The sequence below is a fragment of the Ischnura elegans genome, chromosome 5 (genome assembly GCF_921293095.1).
Source record: "Ischnura elegans chromosome 5, ioIscEleg1.1, whole genome shotgun sequence".
Taxonomy (NCBI): Eukaryota; Metazoa; Arthropoda; class Insecta; order Odonata; family Coenagrionidae; genus Ischnura; species Ischnura elegans.
The window spans coordinates 83,155,863-83,168,812 of record NC_060250.1 but is presented as its reverse complement, the minus strand read 5'-3'; the positions used below and the strand labels follow the sequence as shown (position 1 = coordinate 83,168,812).

General features: G+C 38.5%; 1 protein-coding gene across 1 annotated transcript in view; it reads right to left on the bottom strand.

Annotated features, from left to right (window-relative positions):
* Positions 1 to 12,711, bottom strand: part of LOC124159129 (beta-1,3-glucosyltransferase) — a 230,620-nt gene extending 217,909 nt beyond the window's left edge. The window contains exon 1 of the mRNA XM_046534702.1: positions 12,518 to 12,711. The gene's annotated coding sequence lies outside the window, so the exon portion shown is untranslated. The remainder of the gene's footprint in view (positions 1 to 12,517) is intronic.
* Positions 12,712 to 12,950: the final 239 nt, after the last annotated feature.

Below are 12,950 nucleotides of genomic sequence, written 5' to 3'. Positions count from 1 at the left end.
AGGGTTATTTTTTCTGGGTCTTAAAACAAAATAAAATGTGCGCGCGTAAAGCCCCGTCGCCATCAGATAATTTTCCTCATTGATTTTCCATCGATTGGTGTTTAAGGGTAATAGGAGATCGACTCCCTTCTCCGACACGAAAATTTCAACTGAGCCCGCGAGTTTTCTTATCCAGAGAAATGACCGTAATTTTGAAAATGATACGTGTTATAGCATGTATCCGCATGATTTTCAGTTCACACGAAACCAGAGAGAATAAGCAATTCCAGGGAAAACACTTCCCCTGCACAACACCTCGATGCTGGCTATTTCAATATTCGTGGCGAGGTTCAGAGAAAATGCTTTCAGGAAAAGATATTCCGGGATAACATTCCTAATAATAGCAGAACGCGTAGCCCATTCTAACAGAATCATCAGCCTTAGAATGAAATCATAATTTCTTTCTGCAATACTTTGCATGATTGAACATGAACTGTGATTTGAAAACAGATGAAAAAGGGAGTCAAATAGATTTTAAGAACAATACTCGCTTTCGCTCGTTGGAGGGGTAGACTCATTGTCAGTCCCCCAAGACTCTCTATGACGCAACACTGTATCTCCCTCCATTGTTGAGATAATAATTCACGAGAGTGTAATTTGCATGTTTTGACCAAAATTAAAAGTGCTCCGGTCGGTCTGAAAATTGGTTTTTCAACTTTCAATTGGTCTAGATTCGAAATATGATTTGGGAGTCGATTTAGGAGCGACAATGGGGAAGTTGCATGAAATTTTTTTCATCGAAATAATACCTGATTCTTATAGCAATTTTCACCAGGAATCCATTTTCACCAATCAAACTTCTCGTAAACTATTGATTTTATCATTAAAATGCATTTAAAACAGTGAAATCCGTCTGCAAACGCGAAGTTAGCTCTCATTGTTGGTGACGTCATTTCTCCCTACGGCGTTTTCGTTTTGCATGCACGGCCGCAGAAGCTACAATGAAGCAGTCGTTGATTAAGTGAATATCTCGGTATTTTTTCAATCCATGTTTTCTCTGAGACATTTTATGACGTTATTTAGTCACTTAAAATATTTTTCATCCATTTTCTATATTCGTAGAAAAAGAATATATCGAATATTTGCGAAATGGAAGACGGTTTCTGGTAAGGCTGTTGCGATAATCTCCCAAAGTTGGATTCCTTAATGATGGCATTATATTTTAAAAGTAACGCGGGCTTTTTGGCTGCAGAATTTAAAGAAGTGAAGGCTTCGCGGTGAGTTTTTCTAGTTTATTATGCCATTACGGGACCAGCTTTTACGAATACAGTAGTAGCTACTCGGCCTCCGTTGAAAATTTCTGCATGAAATATTGATGCATCTAGTTAGTGCAAATACAGTTCAAATGATATGAGTTATGATTTTTTGCTTTCGATATGATATCAGCTTTTTGATTAAGTATGTTGTGAAATGCTTTCTGTGCACAAATTTAAGGTAATTTTTCTGAGCACATTATGCACATCATATTTTGTATAGTTTTAAGGTGTGTTATGTGTGCATACTGTCTGAAGTGCGTGCAGGTTTTGACAGGTTATGCGCTTTTATAATGGCTGGTTAACGACAAACATGAGATAATGCAGCTTTTAATGTTAGCTATGAAACTTCTACAAGATGCTTATAAAATAATGAAGTTATTTGGCAAACTTGTCACAAAATTCAATCATTTATGTTAAATAGTATTAGGTGCGCAACTAAGTTATCGCTGTTTTTGTTTTGAAAAATACAACTTTATTTTGAAAAAATTGTTTTAAATGAATCGTTCAAAGTATGTATCGACCCTACATATAAATTTTCCCCATCATTGTGGCAGAACCCGAATATCGTTACTGTAGAAATTTTTGTCTTTTAAAACTATCCTCTAAGCCTGTTTTTTGCACCAAATGGTTATCAATGCAGGAATGAAGGACAAGCTATTCTCACAATATTCCCTGACCTTTCTTTTTACTCTCTCAACATGTATCCTAAACCTTTCTATTTGCTTAGTTGGCTTAACTTCATCTTTAGAGATCTTTACATTCTTGGAAAGACTTGGTGGTCTAATTAACTCTCAAATTTTACCACTGAATGAGTGAACAGTTTGTTTGAAGCCGCGATCTGCCAATACCCCACAGCCTTTTGGAATTTGCTCAAGAAATTCAGTGTATGAGAATGAAACTATCTATTGCCCGGCCAGTATAACCTCTCGAAATGAAATTTCCTAAAGAAGAATCATATGATTTATGTTATTTTTTTGATTGAGTTAAGATAGAAATATTTTAGCGGTAAACATTCCATTAATTTTACAGCAGTGTTAAAAGCTGATTCCTTTGAAATAATTGCCTTTAAAAAACATACTTTCTATTTCTCTTTACTATCAGCAGTATAATGCACTGATTGCTCTGAAAAAAACCGAATTAGATTTTCCTTCGCAATTCACTTTTTTCGGTTAATTTTAGCATTGTACCTTTCGCAGCGTAATAAAATAAGCGTAGTTTGATATACTTATCGCAGTAAAAAACTGATCTTTACAAGAGAAAATCCCTTGTATGTCACTCACCGCAGTGAGGACTGATCTATTTTTTTATACTCCTATTCAGGTTAAACTTTGCCAAATTAGGTTATCTGGCTTTTCAATTCTATTTCTAAACAATCAATAATTGACACTACATGCGAATAGCGAGCAGGAAAGGGAATTGATATATTTAGCAACATCTTATTTTTGACAACCCAAAAAACTAGATTTTTCAAAAAACTAACCACCGGAATAATGGAAGCAGAGAAATATCGTGCCGCTGTCGAGGGTGAGACATTGAGATCTTCTAGGCTAAAATATTGAAGGATTCGTTGAGTCTAATTTTCCTTAAATAACCATGACAAGTAGCCCAGTCTTTCCTGATAGCAAATTGACAATAAAATAATTTTCACTGGCTATCCTTGAATACAACGCTGGCTTTTTTCCATCAAAAACGAAGTATACTTAGCCCTTTGGCTACATATTTCCCTGTCTGATTCCATGTCAGAGCTGCTGCTGCTGCCGCCAAAGGAGCAAATATCCCTCACCGTAGGCCGTAAAACTCACCATTTTAAACCATTCATCTGAAATATTTTCTGGCGGAGGGCCCCCGCACCTCCCGCTCCCACCCTGGCGGGTAAGCCATACCCCCCCAGGCTTCCCAGTATTAGTTGCGCCTGAACCCCCCCCCCCTAGCCTTAATTCCTAGCTGTGCCCTTGGCCTACTATATGTACCCTTAAAGTATTCTTATCATGATTAATCATTGATAAATTCAAAAAATACAATAATTATAAGACATCGGATACTACGACGGCCGTTTTTTTTCAACCTATGGTAGCTCAGCAGAAACACCATGCAAGTGACAGGCGGGCACTGCGCGAACAGGGAAACTGCACGTCCTTCGCACCACACGCTCAAGTAATTTCTCAACATAAACCTGTTGTATTTACTAAAAGTGATCTTCACGAAAAAATCCCGTCGTTTTCGTCGACAGATCGTTCATCGCCTCTTTATCGCCTTAATCCTCTACATTCTTCTCGCTTCATTATTCGACATAACGACCAATATTTTGTTAGAATTTCGTGATGTATTTGAACAAATAGGCACCACGCAATATTTATAATTCGACATAAAAGCACTTCACGTAGTTAAACACAAAGTCTTGCTGGCGTAGGCATACCGCAACAATCTCCTAACTCCACGCCTCGGACGCTAGCAACTCTGTTTGGGGAGAAATGACGTCACTCCTCTTGGACACTACTTTCGCTCGCACCCCCCACTCCTACTTTTTGACCTTTAATATCTCGAAAACTACCGCTTGTATTGAAATTTCGCCTCCTTTTTTCCTAGAGGTATACTACATTTTGACAGTGTTTTTAAAAAATGTGCAAATTCCCCATTTTTGTCGTATCTCGTCTCGTTCACCTCTAATGCCCCCAAAAAGTATAGTCAGTTTACAACAATATCATGGATGAAGAAAAGATAATTTAGTGTTTTGACAATTTTTCCTAGGGTTTCAGAGGGTCGATTCTATAACTTTTTGTCGTATCTCGTCTCGTTCACTCCGAATATTTTTGAATAAGTGAATGAGCCAATGAGTGATAGGAAAAGTGTTTTAATACATATAGATTACAAGATTATGTCTCGCGAAAAAATTAAAAGGCTTTTACATAAGGATATCTCCCTAACACCTTAAATGAATTAAATTTAATAAACGGTAATAATATTACGATAACACTGCATCGCGAGAATGCATGCATGTAATAATGATTTAAGTCAATAGATTATTCAAAAATTTCCCCCGTCCACTTCCCACGACTGCATTCGAGCGATCAATCACACATAAATTTATTCATAATCGCAGTGTTTAAAAAATAATTAACTTAAATACTTCCAAAACTAGTTTCCCCCGCCATTTTTTCAGTTATAGTATAGCGTCCATCAATACGCCAATTATAGCAGCAATTTGATTTTTTTCCGGAAAAAAATTAAGAAACGATTTAATCCTACTACAATCAACAACACACCCAAATTAATTTCCAAACTTGATTTTGGAAAATTACTGATAAATCGAACAACGTGCTGGACATAGTGGTTGAGGAATGCAGCTTCTATTGATGAGATAAGGAGTAAACAGAAGATAATATGGATGGTGCGATTACTGAGCGGGAAGGGGATGTTGAAAACAGTGTTAGAGGCTAGAATATTGCGGGTATAAACGAGGGAGACGAACGAGGGAGAGGAAGGAAGAGAATAAGATTTTTTTAATAAAATGAAAGGGAGGGGTAGAGCTTATTATGAATTGAAGAAAGAATTCCATGAAGGAAGGGTAAAATGCCAGAATGCAACGTACATATACCATGAAAATCTACCTTAATCGGTAGTATACTTTAATAAATAACTGATAAATCGCACTCTTATGCAGGTTCCATTCGAACTCAAAAATCAATTTTTTTTAAACTTTATTTTTTCACTTATGTCCATCACTTATACCATCGAAAACAGCTCTATACGGCCTTTTACACCGGGGTTATTAACAGTTTAAGTGCACACAAACCATGTCCAAGATAGGGGTGACTTACCCAGGCGAGGACTGAACCCCGCCTCCACCGAGGCCGGCCATTATTTCTATTATTTTATAAGAAAAGCCGAATTAATATTAAGCACAAAATCTATAAAAAAATCTTTTAAAAAACCGTTGTTGGTACAGAACAGTGTAATGGGATTCCAGTTCAAAGTTATACCTACAAAGCATTATTAAGATCGCACATATGACTTCGTCATATGATGACTCGTTCGTATTTGAAGGGCTTCGAAGAAAAGGTGACTAAGCGGACGGATAACGTCTTGTGACACTAGAAGTCTTAAAACTGAGACGCGTGAAGCGAGAGAAGACAACAGAAGTGATAAAGACATCCTCCTCAGAAAACTTGGTACCGCTCTATTCACAACGTGAGCAACATAATTTCAAATTCCAAATGTCAAATAACTCTAAATAAAAGTATTGATTCGCCACCATATTGTTTTTGAGTAAAATTTTAGTAATCGAAAACATGAAAAGGGAATAAAGGAAATTGACTGTTTCTAATACGACTCACTCTCATCTTTGTCAGGGTGAATATAATTTTACACATGCATTTGGTGTAGTCGACGGAATTATTTCAAGGACTACAGTCGCGAACGTCATATCTCAAAACCTATCGGGAAAACTACACATCCTTCCTAGAAGCGTAAATTTCTCGCCAAGTCTCTGGCTATGCGGCTTTCGAATATGGATGTTAATCCGGCAACGCAAACAGCACCGTTGCGACGCGCAAGATATCAAGGGTGGGGAAACAAAATGTCGGACAACAATAGATCTGGGCCAAATGCGCAAATTCTAAGGGCTCCGAATTCTGAAAATCCGTAGAAAGGCTAGAGATAGGATCGCATAGATCACCTTTATCTACGCGTCGCCGAAACCAGCGTCGCTAGTAACTAAATAAAAAAAACAGCGGCCCATTATTCATATAGAACTGGACGCGCATAGTAGGTACGATATCATTGGACTACGCCGTATCATAACGCTGAAAAAATATCGCATATCTCACCAAAGACAGTTCGCCTGAATCGGGTGTTTCGTTCCGCCGCTCAGTAATCCCCTTGAATTATCAAAATACTATAGATCATTACGATGAGATATCCCCTACTCCCTCTGGAAATGTATAAAAGCCAAGATCTATGTATCTATCAAGCATCCACAAACATCAGGATTCCGCGACGGAAATATTTCCAGGGCCTCAGCACCAAGAGAGAGATCTTTAAATTAACGACCGCATCCAATTTTTCAGTAGAATGACTCAAAGCGAAAAGTTCACAACGGGCTAATCACTTGGCTTGAACTGGATTCGAACGAATAATCCCCGACCTCGCGCCAGGAGCTTTAATTAATGTTAGGTTACATAAATAAAGTAGGCCACATAATGAGACTTGGCGGCCTGATGAAAACTACCGTAAAGGGACAGGTGGAAGGAAAAAAGGGCAAGGGACGGCCCTGAATGAGCAACAATGGACAGGTTATAAAGGGTTTAAAATAGGAGAAACACGTTGCTAGCGGATAGGAGAGAGGAATGGAGAGCTGCGTCAAACCAATCTTAGGATTGTTGACTAATGTTAATGATGAACTAATGTTCGGTTAAAGCAACAGGAGCGAATTCGGAGGTAAAAAGTTTAAAACCAGATTAAGAATACGCACTAATACCGCTCGACCGGTCTTTCTTCGCGAATAATTACTTATTTAAAACTTAAGGTAAACTATCCACCCGTTAAAAGTGGCTTTTGTATACTATGTTTCCGTTACCAATTGTGAGTTTAATGTTAACTCCACAGCGCTCAGTTTTCACAAAGAAAAAATGAGAGAAATCGCTAGAGAAAAAATGCACGAAGAAGGTGCATCGAATCATTATCTCGATCAACTCTTATGTAATTAGTATTATTAGTAATAATAACAAGCTAAGAGGCGACTTAAAAAGAAGCCATCACCTTAAAATTTTCATGAGTTCACCATTTCCCACATTTTCCTCGCACCTTAAATTTGCAAATTTCAACTTATTATTTTCTCACGTATAAAATTTTTATTTGAGTTGCAGGAATATGTCGAGAAATTTCTAATCTATATTAACTGAATATTTAATGAGGGCAATGCAATGTTGTAAACGAGTAATTCGTAGCAAAAAAAATACCAGTTATGACCGGTTTAGCGGGAGTGATGCGTTCTCTCAAGAATAATGATAATCCTCCATACTATAGTCGCACATCATTTGCACTTGCAGGGACTACATAGAGTTTTATCTTTGGCGGTTGCCTAGTCAATCGAAAAACCTGTTTCCGAGAATTCCTATTTTAAATGGCTTTAGGAGATACACTTCTAAATTTCTATTACAATCGGCAGTTGTATGAAATAGGCGAACGAGCCTAATCCTAGGTCGAAATAACGTGACCTCATCCTCATTATCACTGGTTAATAATCCTAACATTGATTTGATGCAGCTTTCCTCTCAATGCCTCTATAGGCCAATCTTTTCACACCAACGCAATTCTTCTCTTTCCCATCCTTCTTTGCCTGTTCCATATATTTTGTTCGAGGTTTTCCTTTTCCATTCTGGCCATCTACTTGTCCCTCGACGATTGTCTTCATTATCATGCCTCAAGATATGGCCAGCAAGGTTTCTCCATCTTCTTATCAAGGTTTCATGAGGCTTCTCTTATCTCCTACTCTTATTAGGATTGCCTCATTACTAACTCGGTCGATCTATTTGATCCTCATCACTCTTTAGGAGATAAACTTCTAAATTTCTGTCACACTCGACAGTTATATAAAATTGGTTAGCGACCCCTTTCCTAGGTCGAAATAAACGTGGTCTATCGAAATGAAACATTACTTTTCTTATATTATTTAATATCGATTTTAATATAGTTTTTATCTGCAAAAATGCTGGAGCTGGGTGTGCGCAAACCTAAAGGGTACTTTTCGTCCCATTCTTCGTCGAAAAAAATGCAAACATGAGATTGTAAGCATTCCTTCTCGGTCTAGTTAAGTCGCGAACAGGATTTTCTCAGCGAGACGAACTGCAGAACGGCGACGGGTGACCTTGGCAATGAATGCGACGAACACGTGATCAAAACCACTTGTACCATTGCATAAGGGCGGAGAGTGAGGAAGAAAATAGCACTTGCACCTTCGCGGCTTTGAGTCTTACGCAGCGTTTGAGAAAAGAAAAGCGTAGGTCAGTCGTAAATATTAGCATGGAGTAGACATTTACTCCATACACTCTCGAGCAGAAAAACGTGAGCGCCCAGTTAGTTTATGGGCACTTCTAATCAGGGGCGGATTTAGAGGGGGGCCACAGATGTTATGATCCCCCCCCAAATTTTATCATAATACATTCCATTTTTACTAGTTAAATAGTATTTTCTTTGTAAAAGGAGTAACGGGAGTGCATATGCAAATGCATGGCTAAAAGTCCCAAACGTGAGATAAGAGTGAATTGTATTTAACGTAGAGCGTATCGTAGCAACTGTGAAAACGCCCCTCTCTCGCATGGGATATTCCATACTTCCCTAACCCACGTCATGACCCCCCCCCCCAAAACATTTGATGCTGAATCCGCCCCTCTTCTGATGCACTGTTCAGTGAATGATAACTTCACTGATAACTTAAGTTTCTAACTGACCCCGGTGGTAGGCAAGTTTTGCCTTTGCATTAATGTGGAACTATAATTTGTTAATATGCGTAACATTTTTAAGTCCGTGTGGTGTGCATGTGGGAATCCTTTTGCATTCTGCATGCTAGTGATTGGTCACACCCTGCCGAACACCCAAGAGGAGGCTCGCACGGTATTACGTAGATATAGATAGTCCAAGCAGAGGCGGATCTCTGGGGGGGGGGAATAAGGGGGTTATAGCCTCCCCCCCCTTTGGACATCCAATTTACACTAGATAGAATGGTAATTTTTAATCGAACTCGCAATACTTCTGGGAATTTACCCCATACTTAGCCACCATCCCTTCTTGTCCCATTCCTGGATCCGCTACTGAGTCCAGTTATCTTGCAGTAAGATGACCGAACCAAGCGCTGAGGAAGGATCTCAGGACTCAAGCCCCTCCCTAAATGTTCGGTTGATACGGCCTTAAGCGTATCCCCTCTAAATGAACCCCCGAAATCAGTGACGAGTTGAGGGCAGCCTATCACCCCTCCCCCGCGTAATTTCCGGAAAAATTGGAAAGATGGTGATCTGCAGGGTGGCTCTCGAATGTAAGGTTTCATGTCACCAGCTAAACAAACAATGACCAAAAATAATTGACGAATATCTAAAAGTCACCTTCCAACTCATATCTCAGACTCATTATCCCTGTGAGGCATTGCATAACAAAAAGGCTCCACGGTAAATAATGGAATTAACTCCCCCCCGCTTAATTATGACCTTTATCCCCTCCTTCTCGCAACGTACCCATTCCTCAATTGAACCTGACAGTTTTCCCTGGCAATGATCTTGTAAAGCAACATAGTACGATTCACTAACGTGTCGTGTACGTAACAACATTTTCGATTTGCCGTAGTTAATGCTACTACAGGAATCGAGGTAAGGAGAAAATAACTTGCAATCGAGTTCCGAATGCATGATTTTAAACGAATATTCGCCGAAAATATCTCCACTAAACGAAAAAATTAATAGTAAAAGTGAGCCAAAAGTAAATTTTATATAATTAAAAGTAAGGTAGATACAAATTCTTAAGCATAGGGAAGAAAATAATAATAGGATTTTAATGTTTATTTTTTTCAGTAGAATTTTGGGCGATTACATCTCAATCCAAATTTACTTCCCCGTATACGGGCTCATGAGTATGACTTTACAAGATTGCTTTTACCAGATCAGTGATTCCACCATATTTTTATCATACCGGCTGAGAATCAGCCACAAACAGCATCACCTCAACAATCTGTAGATGCGAAAGAAACGATGAAAGACGACACCTGACACACACGATTAGATGAGAGCAACCCCTTTCAAAAAACGCGCAGCACTCATATTAGAAACTAAAGGCCTGGTTACACGATACATTAACACGTACAAGTTAATGTACGTTTGCGTGAATGATTTTGGTGGAACGGAACACGTACGAATGCATGAACCAAGTTAGAACAGGTTCTATTTTCTGTTCATGCATTCGCACAAGTTGGGCAGTTACACGATGCATTTTGGCGTTAATTCTCGCGTTTATACAGTTATAGACATTAACCCGTACGTGTTAATGTATCGTGTAACCAGGCCTTTATGACCTGCAAATTCCATATTTGACAACATGTTCCTCGTATGGAATTGGATTGAAGTCAGATTAAATTATGCAGGTGGATAATAAGGATATATTAATGGACATATGGAACAGGAATGAGACAACTAGAGAAATCTTTGAAGTGCAAGAGAACACACATACCGGATACACGTCCGTTTCCAAATAAAGGTTTTTAGAGACATTATTTCTACCGTGATAAAATGAAACTGCATACATTTTGGAGGGGGGCGTGGTAGCTAAATAAGTTTGAAAGCTCCGGTAAGCCTTCAGAAGCCCCAAAAAAAATTTCAAACAGTGAGGTGGCCAAGAGAAAGGAACTGTCTTCCAACCCTATCGCTTAGAATGGGGTGAGCTCTACCCACACTTATCCATAACAATTTTCGGGCTGAATCACTAAGTGAGTGAGTGATTAATTTTTTGGCATGATAATTACGTCAGCTAATCAACTTCAGATGCTTCAGCTGATTCCTGCACCTTTAAGTTCGTAATTGACCTGATACAATACCTGGAACTTCAATTTCATAATTTTATGTACTATTATAGACACAAGTTAGTCAGAAAATTTTTCTATCTCCCATCCTCCCTGCAAACGTAAACTTCCGAACATCTTAATCAAACACTTATTTGGAGAGTCGTAGGGAAAAATTTAGATTTTGATGAGGCCGCATTATAAATAATGGTAGAACCGAGAAATACGTGAGGAGGAAAACGTAAGCTGCATCGGACGCCTCTATGAAACTGCCACCCCCATCGATGCCTCTTCCCTTTTCAGTCCCAGTCCTCCGCGAGGCTTAAGAACTTCACAAGATATGCAGAAGATCCTTCAAATGAATCCTTCTCACTCGTTGTTTCAAGCCAAATATACTACTAATACTCTGGCTGACCGATCTCCCGTCCTAAAATTGAAACGCATGGCTAACACGAGAGACGAACGAGAAAAAAATAGCTTTTATGAACAGAATCTGAGACAGACACATGAACCGGACTTCGTGCCTTCTCAGCTGATAACTTCCCAAGAAACATCCGCCCTACAGACTTATCCCGTTTCTTCCCTATCGCAACACACGAGTCGGCCTCTCAGTGTCACCACGATTGAGATGTCCTATAATCAGTCATACGCTTTATGTCCAATGACCTGAAAAAAAAAACATTTTTTAACTGCAACAGATAAACGACGATGATTTCATTAGTTGAACTTGGCCAAATTTCCATAGCTGACTGACGATAGCCGAAAATTTACCTAACAACAGATAACGCCTTAAAGTTGACTATCTGCTTCATGAAATAATCCAATGTGTAGATAATTAACTGTCAAACTAACAACCTCATAATGTAAATCGACGAAAATGACAGAAATCACAAATTACGAGTTCTGCATCAACCATGAGTCGAGGTTTGAATGAGCTGTAAGACTGTTTGGCAGAATGTAGGGAAAATGATTTAGACTTACGATCAAAAGTTTCACTAATTCTGATAGTGACAGGATGAAAATCATTTAGAACGATTTTCATTCACGAAGGTATCTTAAAATAACACTCATTTACTTGTCATTAAAGCTTTCAGGCTATAGCCCCATGCAGGTAACGAAGTTTTTGAATACTACGGCGTGCAACGTGAAATTTTTAAAGCGACATGTTGGAGTTCATTTTTTTCTAAAGGTGTGACATGCTTAGAGTCATAATTTTCCGCATAACAAGAAAAACGAAGAGAAAAATGATCCACCCGGCCTCAATGTGGAGCGAGGTTTAGGAGAGTACATTATATTTAGATACAGATCTCTAACTGTATACAAGAAAAAGTGCGACATAATTTTGTTACAAGCAGTGTTAATAAGTAACGGAGACACTTCATCAAAGTTGAGTATTATATAACTCGTCAATAACAAATACTGTTAGTTAGACATGAACATCAATTGGTGTATGTCAATTGAATGGTTGGTTAGTGCGTATGATCTCATGCAACATGGCAAGCGATTAATTATTGATGAACGAATAAAAAATAATTCAATATATAACAAAATTACAAGTTCGTGACACTCTAAATGAATCAAAGGACGATATACCTTAATCAACGAAACTTATTCAGAGGCAAACATGTAGACTGTACAGACAAAAAACACAAATGATAAATAATTATACAGCAAATGGACTGACCTCGATAAACCATAGCGTGCCTGATGATGCTTCTGGCCAAATTTTACTGTCAAAGCATTCTAGAAAAGATAATATATTGCTAGATTTGAACGGGCAGAAGTGATATGTAAACAATCAGGTAGACATATTTTTGGAGCAAATTTGTTTTCACGAGCAAGAGAGCATTATAGAAATAGTTGACGTATTGGTTACAGATGTCACTTCTGTACGGGATTCCGCCCCCAATTTCCTTTTTTGGGTCCTCCAAAAATGGTGGCGAGCGTCACAACGGCGATCTTGAGTACTACGTGGAGGTCATATTTTGTAATTTGAAAAATGCTGTGGTGGCCAAAAAATATATAAAATTATTTCCCCAAAGCGTCAGAATTTAAACAAAAGTAGATACGTCGAATATTTTGCCTAAATTATAATTGCCTTGGTTAATATGGTAGAT